We start from the raw sequence: 19973 nt of genomic DNA, 5'->3' as shown, positions 1-19973 counted from the left end.
AAAGAATATATAGTTGTTTATTTTCAAGCAACACATCCTCACACTGTAATGACTGAATAGGTTAGATTGCCTTAAAACAACGTGAGCGTTGCAGTTTGGTTGCAGCAGCCACTGGAGGTCACCGCCTGACAGCAAACATAAAAACACTGTAGCAATAAGCTTCTTTCACAGGCAGCCTGCTTGACGACAGGCTGGTTTTTCGGAGTCGCCACCTCGATGGTGAATTTCTGCCCCAGAACAGAGAACTGAAACTCTGTGATTAAAGTGAGAGAAAGAGAGATCGAGCTCGGCCTCGAGCTACAGTCTCAGGTGTCGGTGTCACATGCTTCGCGCAGCCGACAATCCGCTGTGACTTTCTCAACACTGTTCTGCCGCCGCATAGAGCTGTCAGGCCTCTGCTGCCTATGTGACTGAAAGATTACAGTCATTATTTGCACGACTGCAGGATGGCACTTGTCAGAGAGATGTGTCAGAGAAATGATCCAAACAATTGTTAGAGGTCCGTAATTGATTGTTTTTATGTTCCTTTCATAAATAATTGTCGTTTCTCGCAGCTTTTTGCTGCGGTTCCCCGATACCTTGTTATCGCACTTCATTTCATCTTACTCTGGAAAGCATTTTTACACACTTAAACAGCCATTTCTGTCCTTTCTTTGCAGTGAGGAGTTTCAAATTGAGTCAAATCGTAGATTTTAGTGCGTCACCAACACATCCTGTCCTTACCTGTCGGTGACTGGTTCTCGTTAAGTGTATAAAGCACTGCACCACCTGCCTACAATTAATTCTACCTCAGTATAACATTTATATTTTATTGTGTTTTACCCTTTTGTTTATATCATATTGCATTCTTTATGTTTTCATTTATTTCTTCTCTTTTCTTCTGCACCTCTCTTACGTGCATTGTTGGACGACAATAGGAATTTCATTTCCAACAACTCCTCCGATGTAATTGTTGTGCAAATTACAAATAAAGAACTTAATTGTGACGCCTACGCACTCAGATTTAAAGAAGCAATCACAATCGCAACTGACTGAAATTACCTGTGGCCCAGTCAGATCCGGCGTAACCACACACATCTCATTCTGTTAAAAATCAGCGTGTTGTGTTGTGTACTAATTGATTCTATACGTCAGCCGCGTGTATGTTTAACTAACGCATCGAGTCATCTGAGGGACATGTGACTCACAGGCGTGTCCCTGGATTAGCACACATGTAAATGACTTCATCATCCAGACTGATGGGCGTCTGACCTTCCCAGGTTATACTGCTGCCATCTGGAGACGGCCAGCGCTGTGATAGAAAAATTGCCGCCGCCCGAGTGAAGCACTTGACGCGAGAGTCGCTACAGGACAGGCGAACCCGCCAGTCGCGACGGCTCTTGTTTTGACAACACAGCAGTAATTTGACTTTGTGAGTGAATCACGATGACCTCCGGTGTGGCGATGTCAGCCGCGCCAGCGGAGAGAGTTAAATCCTCCTCTCAGAGTTTGTCAAGTCAAGTCTCTGAATCACAAAAAAAACAAAAAAAAAACATGAAAAGCAGTCGAGATGAGTAACCCGGGAGGATTTCTTGGGAGATTAAATACGTGTGGCCCTTGCAAGCCACTGGTTATTGTCTAAGAGTTTTTTTCTATCCGAGACGCTCGAGAGGTCTTGTTTGCGATTGGATCCTCTCCATCTGTGTGTGGGGGTATATTTGTGTCAGCCTTTGAAGACACTTTACTCTGACACATTACTGTGTCATTAAATATTCTAAAAGCAGGGGGGGATAAAAAAAAAAAAAAACAGATTTCCCTGACGAGTTAAACACGAGCCGTGTGTCACATTGGGTGCTATGTTTATTATTAGTATTTGTTTTGCATGGATTCCCAAGACCTGTTGCTGACTCGGAGCCCGGGGGAAGCTCCGGCGCTGCAACATTTTCTGTGATTTTTACACTTCACTTGGCTGTACAGCTAAGAGCAAGATAAAACAACACATCTATCTGAGGCCTGGGAGTCTGTTTCGTACCTATCATTTCTCCCTCAAAGGACAACACACCCATGAGGGAACGCCTTGATAATTACGATATAAATCGCGCTGGCGAGAGACCACACGAGCAGAGCAGGAAAATATGAAAGAGCACAGCGTGTGTGTGTGTGTTTTAGGCCGGATTTCAGTGAATCACGCGGGACCAAATAGAAATGAAGATTAATGGGTGATTAATGGCTGTCCACACTGAGGGATCTGACTGTTTGGTGGGGCGTGTAAGATAGGTTAAAGGATGAAGGAGAGGAGCAGGTGGCACTCAGGCACTCGGGCCCCTAACAGCCCTCGGTCTCTGCCTGCAACGGTGCACGAGATTAAGAGCTGCTCTGATTAGCAGTCAGAGATGCAATGTGTTGAGGAAATAGTGCATTTCTTTGTGTCTTTTTATTTGTAGTTCTGCACATTTGACTGCAGTCCTGTCTTATTGTGTTACTGCACTTGTTGGTTTTCTTTGGCCTGCTACAGTTTTGTCTTCAGCTTGTTTAGCCTACAATACAAAGACCAGTAAAAGCCACTATTCTGAAACTATGGTTTGCTCCCTCTAGTGGCATGCAGAGGAGCCCCAAAAATGTCTTTTCTAAATTAACGGTGCACTTTGTAAAATTGTAGTAAAATGTTAACACCCTTAACACCCTTAATGGTTCTCCGAGCTGCGAGTTTGGGCAGCGTCAACAAACAGCTCAGCACTGCGAACTGCGCTAACTAGCTGACGGCAGCTACAGTTTGCAGCTACTGTGATGACTCTGTGTTGTTTGGGGTATGGTGGCCAATTCTTACATACTGCACCTTTAAATATGTTGATTTAAAAACACATGATGATGTTAAAACTAACCTATTAAAGTAATGCACACATTTTAAACAGAAATGTAATTTCAAATCTGTGTTTTTTTAGTGTTTACTTTTCAGCCTGCAAGGTCACATAGTCCCGTTCATGCACATCACAATAATTAGGAGCAAATCTCAAACTGCAGTGTCAAGCTAGTAAGTGGAGGTAAAACGAAAGGGTCAAAACCAAGCAGGACTGAGCAGGAAGTGAAGTACATAACATGAGGTTCTACTTTCAGCAGCACTGAGAACATCCATAGCGTCTGCTAACTGCTAACGTTTGCAGCCAATGGCGCAAAAAAAGTACATATGAATCAACGTCGGTCATAAATGTGGTGCCTGGAGGATCTAACACATTTTTGAGGTGATACAATTTGTAAAAATTTTGAGAGACACTGATTTCACGCAGTTAGCCGACAGCTGCAACATGTCAGCCAATCGTGTTGCTGCACAGCTGAGATTCACGGCAGTCTCAACTGATTTGGTGCCGCTGCAAACAAACTTATATTAAGCATTGAGGAGGAGGATATCACACTCATGCACAGGGTTACAAAGGAAGAGGAGGTTATTCAAACGGCAGACATTAAACTCACATTTGTTCGGTGTGTTCTGGTGGGACGAGCTGATCACATCAGTTCGTGGCGCTCTGGATTAACCCTGAAAAAAATAAAAATGGCGAGACTTGCTGATAACGACTTTGGTTCAGCTTCACACATCCCCAGAAAAAAAAGCACATAATGTAAACTTGGTAAACACTGCGCTTTACACACAAGTGAACAATGTCCCTTGATAGCCTCGCGCCCTCAGAAGGGTTTTCAGACTAGATGATGAAAATCTTTTGTCATATTTTTTCTCTTCATACATTTCATATTTCATTTTGTCTTGCATTTCCACAGAGTTAATGCTCCTGCTGAAGGAAGACAGATCGTATTAGGTTTCCTCTTATCTCTCACAAACTGAAGTCAAGCAGAACTGCAAAATAATAAAAAATAAGGCAGTCCATAATATCAGTCATTGTGAATCACACTTTCTAGGCATAGCCGCCGAATCGCAGCACTAAAACGCGGACGTCTCCTCATAGGCAATAAATATTTCTGTAAAGGACTTGGTATCTCACTTTGACTGAATATATCTTTCTGTCTTTTGCCAAATAAAGCTCTCACACTGTAACTCTTCAAGCTATTTCTTATCCCAGTCAGTGTTTGGCAGTGAATATGCCAACAGTGAATAACGTATGGGCCGACACAGTGTCAGCGGCATTAGGGCTGAAGTGCAAAGCAGCCCATAGTAAATCTGTTTCCATTTACTTGACGTATCAGCTATAATCACGACTTAAATCAAGGTAGATTGGGGTTTTAGTTATACAAATGTTGCCTTGGAGGGCCGAGCTGCTCCGAAGGCAGGAATAATCTCGCTGATCGATTCGAACAACAGAGTCAGAGAACAACAAATAATCTGGTTGAGTAAGGAACAATCAAGAGGTTGCTCTTATTCAGGACTGCTGGCATTCTCAAGACACGCTACGTATGCAAATAGCACTAATGACACAGATATGTACCGCTGGAATGACAACCCGCCATTATCAGTTGACATGGACACAGATTGCCAATTATGTTTTTCCACAAAATTCCATTTATGCCATCAGGAATGTTCGGAAACCTTCAACATTCAGGACTAAAGATGTTTAAAAAAGAAAAGAAAGAAAAAGTTAAAGTATTTGCAACAGTCTCATTAGGAGTTTTTGGTCAAAAATTCAACTTTAACTTTGTAAATAGCTGTAAATAAATAAAGCTGATTAAAATTCTGAGATATGAAAAGAAAAAAAAAATGTGAAATTGAAATTTTTTCACATGCAAAATGGCTTTTTGTCACATATGGATAAAACATTTCGAAAAGGCCAAAAACTAAGAGACAAACATGCCATATGACATCACGTGGAATGTGCTTCTTCACATACGTAAGTAATACGTATACGTAAATAGAATTTTAACCTGTGAAAGAAAACAATGACGCACGTGAAATTGCTGTTTACCACATGTAGAAGCTGCTTCATCAGGATTGTGTGGGTTTGGTTTGATCAAATGTGACTGACAGATCCCTGGGAATCAAACAACCCCGACAACAGCTGTCATCAGATTTTGATTACAATTTTTGCCGAAATCTGATCGGTGCTCAGAAGTAATTCATCACCTAAATACCAGCCGGAAGAACTCCGACAAAGCTGCAGAGACAGAAATCTCTCATGTGAAATCAACAAAGTTGGCAGAGAATGCTGAGTTCATGTCGCCCTCGCAGCTCGTGGTAAGATGCTGATTGAGGAAATAGATTTAAGAGCCTTTAAGAGTTGCTATTTCTGTCAGTCCACTTACAACATCTAATCCGAGCTTGTTGCCTGTTGCCATTTCTGCCTGTATTTTTCATGAAAGCAGTTAAGTAGCTTTGTAGGAAAAATGACATCCCCATTCTTAATCCCACATGCTGAGGTCTGATTGGGGAACAGTTTCCCTTGCTGAAGGAAAAGCAGCAATCAATGGGCACAAAACCTGATGTATTAATCACTGATTTGACTCACATTTTAGATTTGTTCGGAGCACTCGAACCAAACAGCAAACGTACTGTCACATCAATGACTGAATCGGATAGAATAAATCCTCGTCCCTGGCATTTAACTAGGCATGGATAGTTAATATTACTACCATGTCCTAAATAATAACAAGAAATATTTCTGGGGGCAAAAATTAGCATGTCCGGCGGGGTTATCGTGTTTTATGCACAATCTGATATCGCCCGGTTGGTGCTGGAACATCATAGTTAATGTTTGCTCCTAAATCACCACTGCACGACTAAGGTGGAATCTTTGACCCAGAAATGTCGTTTCCAGTGCAAAAGAGGTATTTTCTTCAGATTATAAAACATGCAAAGGTGCTCAGAAGTATTTAAGGCATTCATTTCATATATATATATATATATATATTATTTTTTTGAGATTCTCACAATAATAGGTTGCAGTAAACTTCCAACTCAATTGATGGTTCCATGGGAGGGATGCCAACGCTGCATGTGGTGAGTGATGAGTGAGTGCGACTCCTCCTCGGCTGGCAGCCCACTACTGCAAACACCAGTGAGACTGTGTATACTGACTGTGTGTGTGTGTGTGTGTGTGTGTGTGTGTGTGTGTGTGTGTTGAGGTTTGTGTGGGCGTAAGCGAGAAAGAGCTTCTGTAATTAGTGTTTTAAATGTTGACATAGAGCCTGACAGTAAACTATGGTCAATAACTTTCAGCCTGATGTCCCTCCGTCAGCAACCATATTTTTCTGCGTTAAAGGCAAAAAAAAAGGTCTACATTCATCACCTTGCATTGATTTAAAGAGCGAGGGACGTTTACTGCAAAAAGCAGTGCACCGTGGAATAACCTTTGTTACTGTCCAGAATCAAAACTTGAGAATGGACTCGATCAACAAGCGACAGAGTCAAAGAAATCTGAAGAAGGAGAGCGTATAAAGCAGACAAATAATGGCACAGTGGACACCAGGGGACATAAAAGCAGCAAAGCAGTCAATACTTTTAAGCACTATTTACTGCGTTCTCAGAGGTACAAAGGTGTTGCTCGCTGCTGCTGCTGCTTCGAAAATTGTGAAAATGTGACTCAGCTGGCACAATACACAATACGGCCAACACAGCTTTCGCAATCAAAGCTCGTGACTAAACAAGGACATTTATACGTTGGTGCCTTTCCACAAGCCTCTGGCTGCAGGCGTTTGCTCCCATTAGAACTCACGAGAGCATTTGTGAGGTCGGGAGCAGATATAGGATGATGATGGTCTGGCTCCAGTTCATCCCGGAGGTGTCGGATGGGGTCGAGGTCAGGGACAGTCGACTTCTTCTGCACCAAACTGGTGTGCGAGGACAGTGACTACACGGTTAGATCTCACTCGTATTCTGAATTCGTCAGCTTTGCTGCTGGGGGGGGGGGGGGGTGTGAAGCCCACATTTCTGCCCAAAAGGACAAACATACCTACTTTCAGACATGATGAAAGATTTGGATATCAACAGGTTTTTGCAAAAATCGCGACACCGACCTCTCAAGTCTCCCTTGCTGAGGGAGTAAATGTTAGGCTGTATCTGCACAGTACTGCTGCAGACCGCCACAGGTGCAACACTTTAAAACTTGTATTTGGACACAGAAGCAAAATGGCACGAGTGTTTCTGTTCTGCTGTTTTTATGCTGCATGTAAACAGACATATTAGTTTTAGACAGCTTAGTAGTAGTATTGTCTTTTTTGAAATGTGGGCAAAAATACGGACTATGTTGTGCATGTAGCCATTGTCATGTTGAAACAGCAAAACGTATCTCCAGACTTAAGCACACAAAGGTGTGTTGATGTGCTATTGTCCATACAGTACATCTGATCAGACTGAAGAAATGCCCTTATCATTAACCTGACGTACCAGATGGTTTGTTTCTCAAAATCATCTGGAAAGGAGCCACTAGAAACTGTTTGAGAAAAGGGCAGGCACTTTCAATAAATACTTGGCAGGTGATTGGATGAACCATCTGTCAAGCCAGTTTATAAATCAAACTCTTAACAAAGTCAGCCTTCCATCAAGAGAAGCCTTCAGTGTCATTCTTTGCTCCTCTTTCAATCGAGCACGCTCTCTAGTTCTGATATATCTGGTGCTATAGGAGCGATGCTAACGCCCTTAAGGGGCTGCGTGACCTGAACCAAGCCCACAGCTGCTATTCGTCTGCAGCTCCTCACTGATTGGTTCAACGCCTGTGCGCTCTGCCGCAACTGCAAGCCTGGCAAGATGAATCCACGAGATCCCATGATAACGTCATCTCGTGCATCCAGCTGCCTCTCAAGGTTACCTTGTTATTGGACTGTATTTAACCCTAGCGGTCTCGTCATTAGTGCGTCATTAATTTCATTCTGCGCTGGATCACATTTTGTTTGCGAGTGTTTGTGTGTTTGACAGAAGGAAACAACAAATACGCCATGTGACTCAAATGCCTGATCTTCCTTTATCACTTTGTCATCACTGAAATATGGGATATAACGTCGTACCCCGTCTGTGATTTATCAAGAAACGGCAACCACTCTATCTACTTTGGCAACCAAAACTGTGAAGATGTCTTGTGGCCAGCCTGGCAACCATTTATAAAACTTGCCATCAGGCCCTGAAGTCTTCCATTATTTAGCTGAGACAGCAGCTTGGCTGCACCAGTGTTAACAGGAAGGACAAAGAGACACAACTGACAGAAAGCCAAACACCTAAATAATGCCTCAAATCAAGTGAAAGTCAGAAGGATGAATAGTACCATAATGAAAATGTGTGGGAATATGGTGGGTTATATTGTGACCATATGCACACATGTCATTTTAACATCACAGCCAGTTAACTGTTTAATTTCTCGCCCGTTAAAATGGATTTAACTTCTACTCAGATTGTTGTTAATTTGAATCAAGAAAACAAGAAAGTCAAATTTGTGCAGACGAACCATCAGGCCAGATAATTCAGAGAACTGCCCAACAGAACAGTTGGGGTGCTATCAATTAATGAGACGTCAACAATTGTTTGGTCCTGAATTATTCATGTCAGAGCCGTAATAAATAATGAGGCCAGAACATTGAGGAAACTCATAGCTCAAGAGTCCCTACACCCCCTCCCTCCTCTCCTCCTGCACTTCTTGGGGCTTTTAACCTCCAGACGGTGTCATTTCTACCTGTCCAGTGAGAGTGTGTCGCCTGCTGCAGGAACAAGGTCCCCAAACGAAGGGATATTAAGGACTTGAGAGACAAGGCGGGAGAGATGAGGGGCGCGGTGGCAGGATTGTGTTTGCCGAAGATTAAGGCCCTTCAGGTTGGAAGGATGATGGATGGATGCGAGTCCTTCATCCATCAGGGCCTGTTTACATCACCTTTAAACAGGCCAACCATGCCAAGACTCCCTCTGCCTGCGCTCTCTTAAAGGGGCCAGCTGCTGGTTTGACCCGGGCCTCATACTGGTTCCCATCACTTCGCCATGACGGATCACATGCGAGAGCATATATGTAAGTGACAAGAGAGACTTATGGAGCCATTTGCCAAAGCCCTTATCCACTTGTCATAGTTTTCGTTTCCTGCTGAATCTGCGTGTTTCTCTCTATATTACAGTGCTGCAGTTGTAACTTGTCATTTGCCTTGAAATGCTGCGCCACATACTGTACATCATTCATACATGACGTGAAGCTGTAAACACGTCACAATTTAATGGCCCATTGTCTATTTGGTTTGAACGAGGCCCAAATGAGACATAGGCGGCTGCTTCCTGCCGTCTTGGCTTTCTAACCATTATCAACACTGAGACTCCTTTATCTGAGGCTTACTCTTTCATTTCATGGGCCGTCTGTTTGAAACATGAAGCACGTTTTCAAAGACAATGCTCCACTATAGGAATTCAAAGCGGGCTACTGAAAAGCTCCCCAGCAGCTCACAAAGAGCACCCTTATTTTTGAATCTCAAACTGTTTTTTATTAGAAATCCCAGACTCATAAAAATTCCTTTTGAGGATGGTTTATAGCGTTTCCCCATATTTATAATGATCATTTTCTCCCCTGTTTTAAACCCATATCTCAAATGCAGTTTGAAGTAGTGGTTTTCTGTGGAAATACAGCATTCCGTGGCTCTATTCATCCTGCGCCGGCATCTTAAAAACTTGGACTTGTCAAATCAAATCTAGAGGGAAAATATCTCGACTAATGTTTTCTGAGTAGTAACAATGAGCCTACATGCACAACAGTTTATCATATTTAGTTTCAGAGTCGTTCACTGCTTTCAAACTCTTTTAAAGTATTTTCCTTGAAGCCGAGCTGTTACTTTGAACAGCTACACGAACAGAAACTAAGCTATTCTCTTGGTTCGACCCAGGAGTTGCGAGGGGTCATTACAGAAACTCTCTCATCTTCATCTATCTGAGCAAATACAATCTTCCACTACCTCTCAAAAAAACTGTGGGTATAAAAATATCAGCAGTCCTCCTTCAAGTAGTGTATATAATTGGAAAGTCTCTCAAGGAAATTAGTGTGTACTGTTCTGATTATATTACTATGATATTATAGATTCTTACCTCCCCCTTCCCTTTCTCTGACATACTGTCAGAAAACAATACATTCCTTTATCTCTTTGTATCCTCACACCCAGTACAACCAGTCTACTACTGGCCACAGAGCAGCTTTGTTACAGGAGTTGCATTATTCAGCATCTTTTCTCAGATGAACTTTTAACCTCTGCAGCAGCAACTGAAAGTCAGGGAGAGCGCTCGGCAATGCGACACACTCTTTTCATATTCTTTAAAGGTGTGACAGTGTAAGATTTTTATTTTTCAAGCGCTGTCCTGCCAGAAAAAAAAAAAAGGCACTAAAAATGTGAGTGTCATGGTAAAATGTAAGCGTTGTCAGGTACCTTTATGCTCAGCAGACTGCATTGTGTACAACTTTGCCACTGCTGTGAAAGCCAGATCATATAATTTCTATCATTTGATGGGGAGGTGTGAAATGTCTGCAGACACAGACTGCTTCTCCATCGGCTCATCAAGCACAAATAGTAAATGAAATGTAGCCTTTTGCTACCTTTTAACTGTAACTCCTTATTAGTCCCCGAGGGGAATTCAATCTGTGGATATGAACTGTATTGTGTTACTTTCCCTGATAGAATAATATTCACTCCACTAATTTGAAAATATACGTTGTAAACAGATATGGCATCGAGATCAGATGATAGAAAGTGAAGTAAAAATGATTCAGGATGTTTGATTTCAGATATCTTTTAATGAAATGGTCCCCCCAGTGTTTACACATCATTGATCCAGCTGAGACGAGCAGAACCTCTCTGCCTTCAGGAGTTTTACTGGGACGAAGTGTTTTAAGTGGGCATGGAAAAAAGGTGAGATGCAATCTGGAACAGCATCGCAATGTTTGACTCCTTCACACTGGACAAAGAAATCCACTTACATCCGCTAGAGATATCTGACAATGACCCACAGAGTTTTATTTGTACTGACAGAAACACGTTTTTGTCAAGAAGTAGGGACATCTCAAACCCTGCTTGAGGCAACTAAACCAAGTGTTTTTAATAAGAATTTGGGTCACGTCCACCATTGTGGACGTGGCAACTTAAGCCAAAACATGATGTTTTCCTAACCCTTGGCGAGTGTTTCTTTTGTGCCTAAACATACAATGACATTAATTCAGGCAGTTGGGCTGCCAATCTGCAAAAGAGAGACTGGTTTAAAAGACATTTTAAAAAAGTAACCACCAAAGTATTGCATTTGTGCCGTCAACCGTGATCCAGAAGAGCCTGTCTACCAGCAACGGGAAAGGAGTCAGCAGGTTTACCAACATTTATGAAAAAAACACAATTAATTCTGGTTTAAAGTGGTACCAAAGGTTTGAGTTGTTGGACACACAACTGGGACCAAATGGCTCGGTTTCAAAAAGTAGTGTAGGGTAAAGAGACATTGATTTGTTCAGTTCTTCAAATGGTCCAGTACCCTCTGTAGCTTCTGCTGCAGATGGGAATGACACATTCTATCATGCATCTGCATCAGCAATAAACTCTTATCATGACATGTTTGGAAGCCTTCCCTGGAAGCAGTCAGGGGGAAATCTGCACTTTGTTTCTTGAGGCCAATTCAAAGGTCGTTGTCAGTCAACTCTGCCTTGCTGCTGGCTTTGACTTTGGCTGAGAGGATGTGCGATCTGCTCTGTAGATCGACCTCTGCTGAATGCTGGCAAGAGACGAACTCAGCAGCACCTCATTAAAAGTTGTCCTTCATGCCCATGACCATTAAGAGTTCATGGTAAAATGCATTTTAGCCTTCACAAGAAGAGGAAAAAGAGGTTGGACCTCGTGTGGATTTCCATGTTATCTGCTTTTTTGTGTGCGACAGACACTGGGTTTCCCTATTAATAGTTTCTGATGGTACATTATAACCCTGAATCTGGCAGAGAAGGTCCCCTGGTTATTCCATTGTATTTTACTGTTAAGGAGATTCAATCCAATTGCAAGAATAAATGTTGGCAATGTATGTTCCTGTTTGGCAAAAGAGGAACCAAATGCAGAAACAACCAAGACAGACTGGTGCAAACAAAAGGCGAGCTTTAAAAAGTGTAATCTCATGTCCAAAAATAAAAAGTTAGGCAACAAAAGGGCAGGCAAAAGAGAATCCAAGAAAAAATTAAGAATACAAAACCCAAGACAAACCAGAAAGTGTGGAGGAACAAAAGCTGACACATGAGGAGGAAACACAGGCAAACCAACAACATGGGGAAAACAGATGAACCATCAGAAGGAGGAAAAGACTTAGATACACAAATGAACAGATGACACACAGGTGTACACAGCAGAACAGGCGGGAAAATGAATTCAACAAAATATAACAGGAAACACTGAAACAGAATACCCGAACTCCGACAGTTTCTGCAAACCATGGACACGTTCAACCTCAACATGAAATTGAAATCTGAACCATCAGAAATGAAAAGCTGCAACATCAAGGAATACTTTGAGAGCATCATGATTATACTCTTGTTAGGTTTAGGCACAAAAACTGCCAAAGAGCTGAAAATGGCCACAAAGTCTTCTTACTAACATTTTATCTCGGCAACTAGGCTAAAAAAACACAGTGTACACTCATAGTACACTATAGTACAATGGTTGTTATTTTAGTGTAAATCATATTGTGCACATTTGGATGCCCCCTCCAAAATGGATTTTCCCATCTGCTTGACAACACTCTCTAAAGAGACACAGGAGTGGAATATGAAAATGTCCTTCTGTCAGAGTTTTGTTCCTAATTGCTCTGGTTCCACAGGTGCGTGTAAATCAACGGATTTGTTGTCGCTCCAGTTATCAAGGCTCCTCCATGCTGACGACATATTGATGCAAATCTGATCACTAAATCAAACCTATCATAGAAATAACTGGACCCTTAAGGATATCTGCTGCGAGAAGAGACGGGAATCTGCTATGAAAAGACAATAATCACAGTTTATCAGGGATTGTATGTACTAACTGAGCCACTGTGTCATTTCAGATTTTTTGATATTGTGTAATGATGACATGACGGGTTATCTGTTTCTGGTATTAAAGGCTGCATCATATAAATAAACTCTCATATTTACTTAGTTACTCCTTTTATCCACATTACATTACTCAGTGTTCTCAGGATAAATATTCACCCCTACATCATGTCGCTGTGGTACGAGGCTGCCAAAAGCAGGGGATTGCAGTTCTAAGTCTGCGTAGCGGCATCTGTAAGCGTGGCACCGCGGACGACTTTGACAAAAAGGGGTATTTCCAGTAAAAATATGATGTTTTCCGAACACTAACCAAGTTATTTTTTGTAGCTAAACCCAACCAAAGCATAACCACGGTGTTGTGACAAGCGAGAAAAACATCGCAATCCTATTCTAAGGTCATATACTAGAAGTTGAGTAAAAGCAAACAGTTCGTAAAAGTTAAAAATAAAAATTTAAAAATGAATTCCAATAGTTTCAGTTAATATGGAAAGGCTACTCAGACTGAACTCAGTGCTCATGCCTGGCAATACTTCAGAAGGATAAGGACCAAAAGTTAAATGTTAGTCTGTCACTATTTGTTGAAAGTTTAAAAGTGCAGCGTCGTGTTTTTGCATCCACTTTGATAGAATGCGCTAAAAAAAAAAACAACAACTGAAAAACACAAAACGAACTTGGTATTTTAGATGTAAGAACTTTCTTGAGTGAAAAAAAAAAAAAAAAAAATCCGAAAAAATGTAGGTGGTGGAAAGAAAAAAGAAAATGGCAATTTGCTGAGAAATAAGGCCACAGGGCCCTGTGGGGTTCACCCAAGCGGCGCTCACCATCGAGCCTGCTCAACATCCACCTAAACCTGCCTCATCTAAATCCGTCACATCCAGGCACTCAGCACGTAAGTGAGGTGGATTTGTGGCTTATTATTATTGTTTGTTCTCACTGTCCAGGAGAGATCGTGCATAAAAGCCATAGTTGCATCTCTGGAGTGCTGATAACAAGGTGATATGGATCTGTGGTATCATTCTTGCCGCTGGGAGGGATTATGAAGCATCATACTTGCACTAATGACCTAATTATAGAGCAGTAGCACTGGAGGATTTTCACCATCATTTAAAAGTTAATCTTACTCCTTTTTTTTTTTCTTTTCTTTTTTTTTTTATTCATTTGCCAGAGTAAGAGGGATATTTAAATCCAATTCACACAGGAGGTCCCATATTTAATTTCATAGTTTACTGAAATCTATGAGGCGCAGTCTCTGGGATTTAAGAGGCCTCAAAATTCCACTGAAGTGTAACATTTGCCGCTCTTCAGGAAAATTAAGCCATATAATACAGAGGGGAGTTATGGAGTGCGAGAACAAATGAAATACAAAGAAAAAGGGTTGAAATGTATCTTGACAACACGAGCATGGTAATTCCTTTCAAGGGGACGGAAATAGTTTTCAGGATTGATAACCATCTGCAGATTAAAGTCGAACCTTCCCTGTGGACTCGTGATACTTCCTGTTACTCTTATATATATAAATCAGTTAAATGCAGCTCAGACGCACAGGAAGTCAGAACCGAAGCTTTGCGGTAATAATATTCATCCCACTCTGAGCAATAACAGTCATTAACAGGGCGGTGTACCCACATCACAGCATAGGGGAGACATGCACCGAGACAGGATTTCCCCCTGTGCCATCAAACCCGAATCAAGGACACAATAAGGGCGGAGAAATTTCTCTACCTGCTGACAAAGGGGAAAAGATGATCACTCTAAATGCCCGGCACTAAATCTTTCACACTTGTCAAGTCCACTTTGTTCCTGCTGCCAGAGTTGACCCCTCTCTCTCCATCAGCAGGGACCTGGCCTTGGTCGTCAGGGGGACGGGGGAGGAGAAGGAAGGCCAAGACACTGGCTAAATTTATAACATGCATTTATGCCCGGTGCCCTCAAATCATCCAAACATATTGTAGAGCTCTGTTAAGGACACACACCTGCACACACATCATACGGCAGGTTACTGTCCACAAAACCTTTCGGAGGGCTGTTGTTTTTCTGTTAAATCTAACAGGAATGTGCGGAGTAAAGCCCCTTAAATCTTTTTCTTAAATAAGGTACTCGCTTCAAATCTGCAGACATGTCACAAAGCTAATATATGTATAGACTTTTGACAAGTGCGACCTTGTATCAGCAATCATAGTAAGATGTGCGGGGTATGTTAACTTCCATTTGCTGAAATGATGTCCAAACAACTATTATACACATGGGTGGCTGTGTGATTGTCACAAGGTTAGATAGCTCATACAAATGAAAAATAAAGTCTCTGAAGCATGTTAGATGCAGTTCTCAGGCGTCGGCAGCAGAAACAGAAACAGCAATTTCAATTGAAATAGCTGCCAGAGAGATACGGCAGATTGAGGTGTTGTTGCTGTGGGTAGGTAACATGAAAAACAACATGTAGGTCAAGGCGATGGTTTTTAGTTCCTATGAGTAGGTCAAACTACTTTTTTAACACAATAAACCTATGTAACCTGGTGTATTTTTTAACTTTGACACAAGTTTGTATAGAAAACTGAACCCTGATTCATTATTGTCTCCCCTGTCAGAATTTGTTGTGTGTACTGAGTTGTGGTTTTTTTTTTTTGGTTTTTTTTTCACTAAGCCTTATGTTCATGTTCTACCAACATATATCAGAGAATCTACAGATTTCATTAACAAGATATCTCGTATTAATGACTTGGCCGATGACGTCCTTCCGGTGACGTTAGACATTGTCAGCCTTAATACTTACATACCATGTGATGATGGTGGTTTGAAGGCTCTGAACTTTTTTTCTCCATGACCGACTTCCGTCCCGTCTGATCAGTTCATTTTTGATACATTCTCATGAATTAGAATCTACTTACATTTTCCAATTGTTGATTGAAATGGTATAGATATATTGATGATGTAACTGGTCTTTTTCAAGATAATGTGGAAGAATTGACATGATTCTTTCACTCTTCTAAACAGCTTCAACAGCAATCTGAACTTTACTGTGGACTACAATGGGGATAAAGGTTCATTTTCTAAATATGTGGGTAGTAAAAAAAAAAACACTGGCATCTTAACCACGACCCTCTGCCGCGAGGAAACTGATGAAAAAAAAACACTCTTTTATTGGTGTGCGGTTCTCATCCCACCCCACTGAAGAGAGTTCTTCCCCAAAGTCAGTTTTTTTAGACTAAAAAGGGTTTGCAATACAACAGACGATTTTGTGCCAAAAAGCTGAAGACATGAAAGTGAGATTTGTCCAGTGTCGGTATCCTATTGACTGGATTGAAGGGGCTTATGAGACTGCACAAAAAAAAAAAAAAAAAAAAAACACGCTCTGAATTGTTAAAGAATAAAAAAAAAAAAAAAAAAAAACAAGAGGGAAAAGCTTCTCTGTGACCTATATCACCTCCTATTCTCCACACTGTCATGAAATTGTTTAAATAAATAAATAACTAATGGCATATTTTAAAATCAGATCTCAAGCTAGCCAAAACTTTTAAAAAGAGATTCCCCTTCTGTGTTTAAAAACTGGGGAAAGAACTTAAGAGACATGCTGGTTTGTGCCAATTTTGCACGTTAAAAAACCACACGGTCGATACAACATTGCTACTTTGCCAACGGCAACAACCGGAGTGGGAGCTGTGCACAGTGCATCAACACCTATAAAACCAGCAGCTTTTTTCTCATCCTCACACAAACAAATCATTTTCCACTAACAGTGTCATCACGTGCGCCTCCACGCACGTTGTGTACACACTCCTGTGTCCGTGTGGATTAATGTACATGGGTAAAACCACTAGGAAGTTGAAGCAACGTGACCACAAACACACCATACGTAGAAATGATCGTGTTTCTCCCGTAACTGTACAGTTTAATGATGAAAAACATGACATTTACACCTTAAGGTTGAATTGAAAAAGTTCGTCTGCCACTTGGAGAGGGGGGATCTTGACCTGCTTTTAAAGAAACGTGAAGTCTGTTGGATCTTCACCTTACAGACCTTGTTTTTCCAAGGGTCTAAATGATGAACTACTGCTGAATGTGTTGTTCTGTTACCTTTGAGGTATTCTCAGTGAGGATTTTGTCTGTGATCTGGCGTGATTGGTCGAAATGAGTCTACAACCTTACTTACGACAGCCTCCCCCATTGTCTTGTAAGATAACCTGATGAAGGCACAAAAATGGTGTCATTATTAAACTTCATTACACGTGAAGTGGACATTGTGCAAGGTTTTTTTTTTGCACCTGTCGATCGCCATACTCTGTATATTTAAAGAACAAAATCTGACATTACATTGTTGTATGTTTTCAACTATTGAAGGAGTGCTTTATATGCACCAGCACATCTACCACTTGAACAAATAATTAACTGCAAACAAACCCCAGGTAAGATTTGTTTAATTTGGGTGGATTGATTTTAAAGGCACCCTGTAAAGCGTTCACTGTTTATGTTTCTTGATTCTTGGCGAGATATATCCTCCACCCATCGCTTCATACAATACCGTCAAGGTCTTTTTCATCTTTCAAAGCGAAACCTTTTATATTGGTTTGTGATTTTTTGAATATTTCTTTTCTTTTGTGTATTTACAAGAAGAAGAAGAGGCTGCAGCTTTGTTCACACCCTTAGCAACCAGGCTAGGGTTAGGATAATTTGCCATTTACAACATGTAGGTTGCTAGATCAGAGGTTGTTGTAGCACAGGGGTTCTGAACAGTAACACACAGATAGGAGATTGCTTTCTCAAACTGGTGCCCAAGCCTTCACCCACTGAGTCAGACTGTTAATCATCGTAGGTTAGTGTGTATTACCAAACTATTTCATAAACCAAACTACTGGAGAAACTGATGATCGCAGATGAAAAGAGGGCATGCTTCTGTGGACTAAATGTCACGGCAATCCATCTAATAGTGGTCGAGACCTTGCACTCAAATGTCAACCCCATGGTGGTGCCAGAGAAAAACTCAACAGATCAGCAAAGTCATTGAGATACATCCTCTGGAAGCCATGGACATCCACAATGTGATGCCAATCTATTGAGTAGATGCTGAGATAATTAGGTGGACTTGACATGCTGGGGACACCATATAAGTGCTGTGTTTAATGGCAATCTATCGGATAAGACAAGACACTTCACTGAAAGCCAAAAATATCAACCCCCCCCAGTGGCACTTAAGGATAATTCAGGGTCACTTGGCTTCAACCTTGGAGACACTGTCGGCCAATCTCTCCAGTGGTTACTGAGGTATTCCTGTCCAGACCAAAGTGTTGAACCAACCAACCAACGCTGTCATCAACAGCTGCTAGCACGGCTAAAAATGATGCAACAAGCAACTACTACAATGCTCATCAAGAGCATGTTTGTCCTAAAACATTACAAATGCCTTCATATCCAAACATTAATGGTTAAAAAAAATCTACTGTACAAATCTTGTAACATATGGGATAAAATATTTAATATATTTGTCTCTAACTTCAGTGTGGAGGTTGTCAATGTCATGGCAGTAGAAAGTTCCTCCCAGTCAAGTTTTTTTTGCCTCGCCATTAAAATCTGCTAAGTGAGGAAATGGCAACTATCCACTTTGGCAACTTTAATTGCTAGTAGGCTTAAATAAGCTTACTTCAGAGGTAAATTTAAAATTCAGGCATATCTGCAGCAGTGACTTTCGCAGGCAAGCAGATTCATCTTCTTTTTGCTGTATTTGCTGTGACCACATCATGGCACAGTAAGTGATAAGCAGCATGGTAAAAGAGTAAGAGGGATTTATCTGTAGCAGTGCTGAGTGGGTAGCTGATAAAGGGGCAACCCAGATGACTTGTTTTGACAGTAAACCAGCAAAGGAGGGGGAAATGTGTTAACAGCATTATGCAAAGGAGGAGAACTTATTTAATCGAGAATCGACAGGCGATGACCCACAAAATGTATTATGTTGAATAAGTAATGTAAAAGGGAAGGTAATGCGATACGGCAAGAATAACAAAGGTTTATAAAATATATATTCACTTTTAGACGAGTGCAAGAACAGTTCATTCACAACAGGACAAAAATAACCCAGCCACCACCCGACATGCTGTCATTTACAGAAACTGGAATTTAGAAAAACAGGAGCATCAAAACGTGTGTTTTGACAATGAAGATCAAACTGTCTGTTTAAATACTGAAGCTTTTTTTTTTTTTTTTAAACAGGACATGAACATATAAACACTCCAGCTGGTCCTTATATACAGTATGTGTGTGCTGTGAAAGTAACATCTCTTGTTAGGGGGACACCTTTGTTGGTCGGTGCAATTAAAATGGCAGCAAAGGAGGAAGTCATGTGAAGTTTTAGAAAGAGCAGGTCTACAGAGGGAGATGGTCAGGGTGGTTAGTTGGGACACAGCTATTCTTTGAACTTACTAAGCTAGTTAAGTTACCCTATGGAACCTAATTTACGTACGTAACTTGTGCAGATAGGTAATTGAAGTTACATAAGTAACACTTATTTTAACCCAAACTCTGATTGTTTCCTAAACCTTCCCAAGTAATTACAGGACTCAGTGAGAAGATACTAGTGGTGTATTTATAGGTTTTCAAATAGCTGTTTTTGGCCCAGATGCCCAAATCTGTCCCTTTAGGTAAGTGGTCTAACAGTTCATTGGAGGGGGTCTACCCATAATTAAAGGGCTCAAGATAAAGTGTCATGCTGAGGGATAAACGCCACCAGAAAATGGGGACTTTTCAGGACCTGGCAACACCAACGTTATCTACCTCACTCATCTAATCTGATTGCCAACTGGTAAACACTTCAGTCTAACACAGGTGGGCTTAGCAGTGGGAAGGGCCAATGGGAATAAGAGAAACACAAACTTTTCTTAATAACCTGTGTTAAATTAGACACTTTAGTTGTTGTGTCTCTCCATCCTGACCGACTGTGAGAGGCTCAGACTTTACCTCTGTGCATCTACAAAGTTTTGAGGAAACAAATCCTGTATCCGACACAGGCTTTGGTTCTGCTCTTCATTTAGTTTTCTTCCTTGTTTTTCTCGCTTCACTCGTTATGTTGTTTTA

The 19973-nt window shown here is 41.2% G+C and overlaps 1 long non-coding RNA gene across 1 annotated transcript in view; it reads right to left on the bottom strand.

Moving 5' to 3' along the window:
• Positions 1–19973, bottom strand: part of LOC119008771 — a 470444-nt gene that overhangs the window by 17288 nt on the left and 433183 nt on the right. Inside the window, exon 3 of the long non-coding RNA XR_005071533.1 lies at positions 3448–3511. This is a non-coding gene — a long non-coding RNA (uncharacterized LOC119008771). The remainder of the gene's footprint in view (positions 1–3447; positions 3512–19973) is intronic.

The sequence above is a fragment of the Acanthopagrus latus genome, chromosome 19 (assembly GCF_904848185.1).
Source record: "Acanthopagrus latus isolate v.2019 chromosome 19, fAcaLat1.1, whole genome shotgun sequence".
NCBI lineage: Eukaryota > Metazoa > Chordata > Actinopteri > Spariformes > Sparidae > Acanthopagrus > Acanthopagrus latus.
This window is presented reverse-complemented; position numbering and strand designations above follow the sequence as displayed.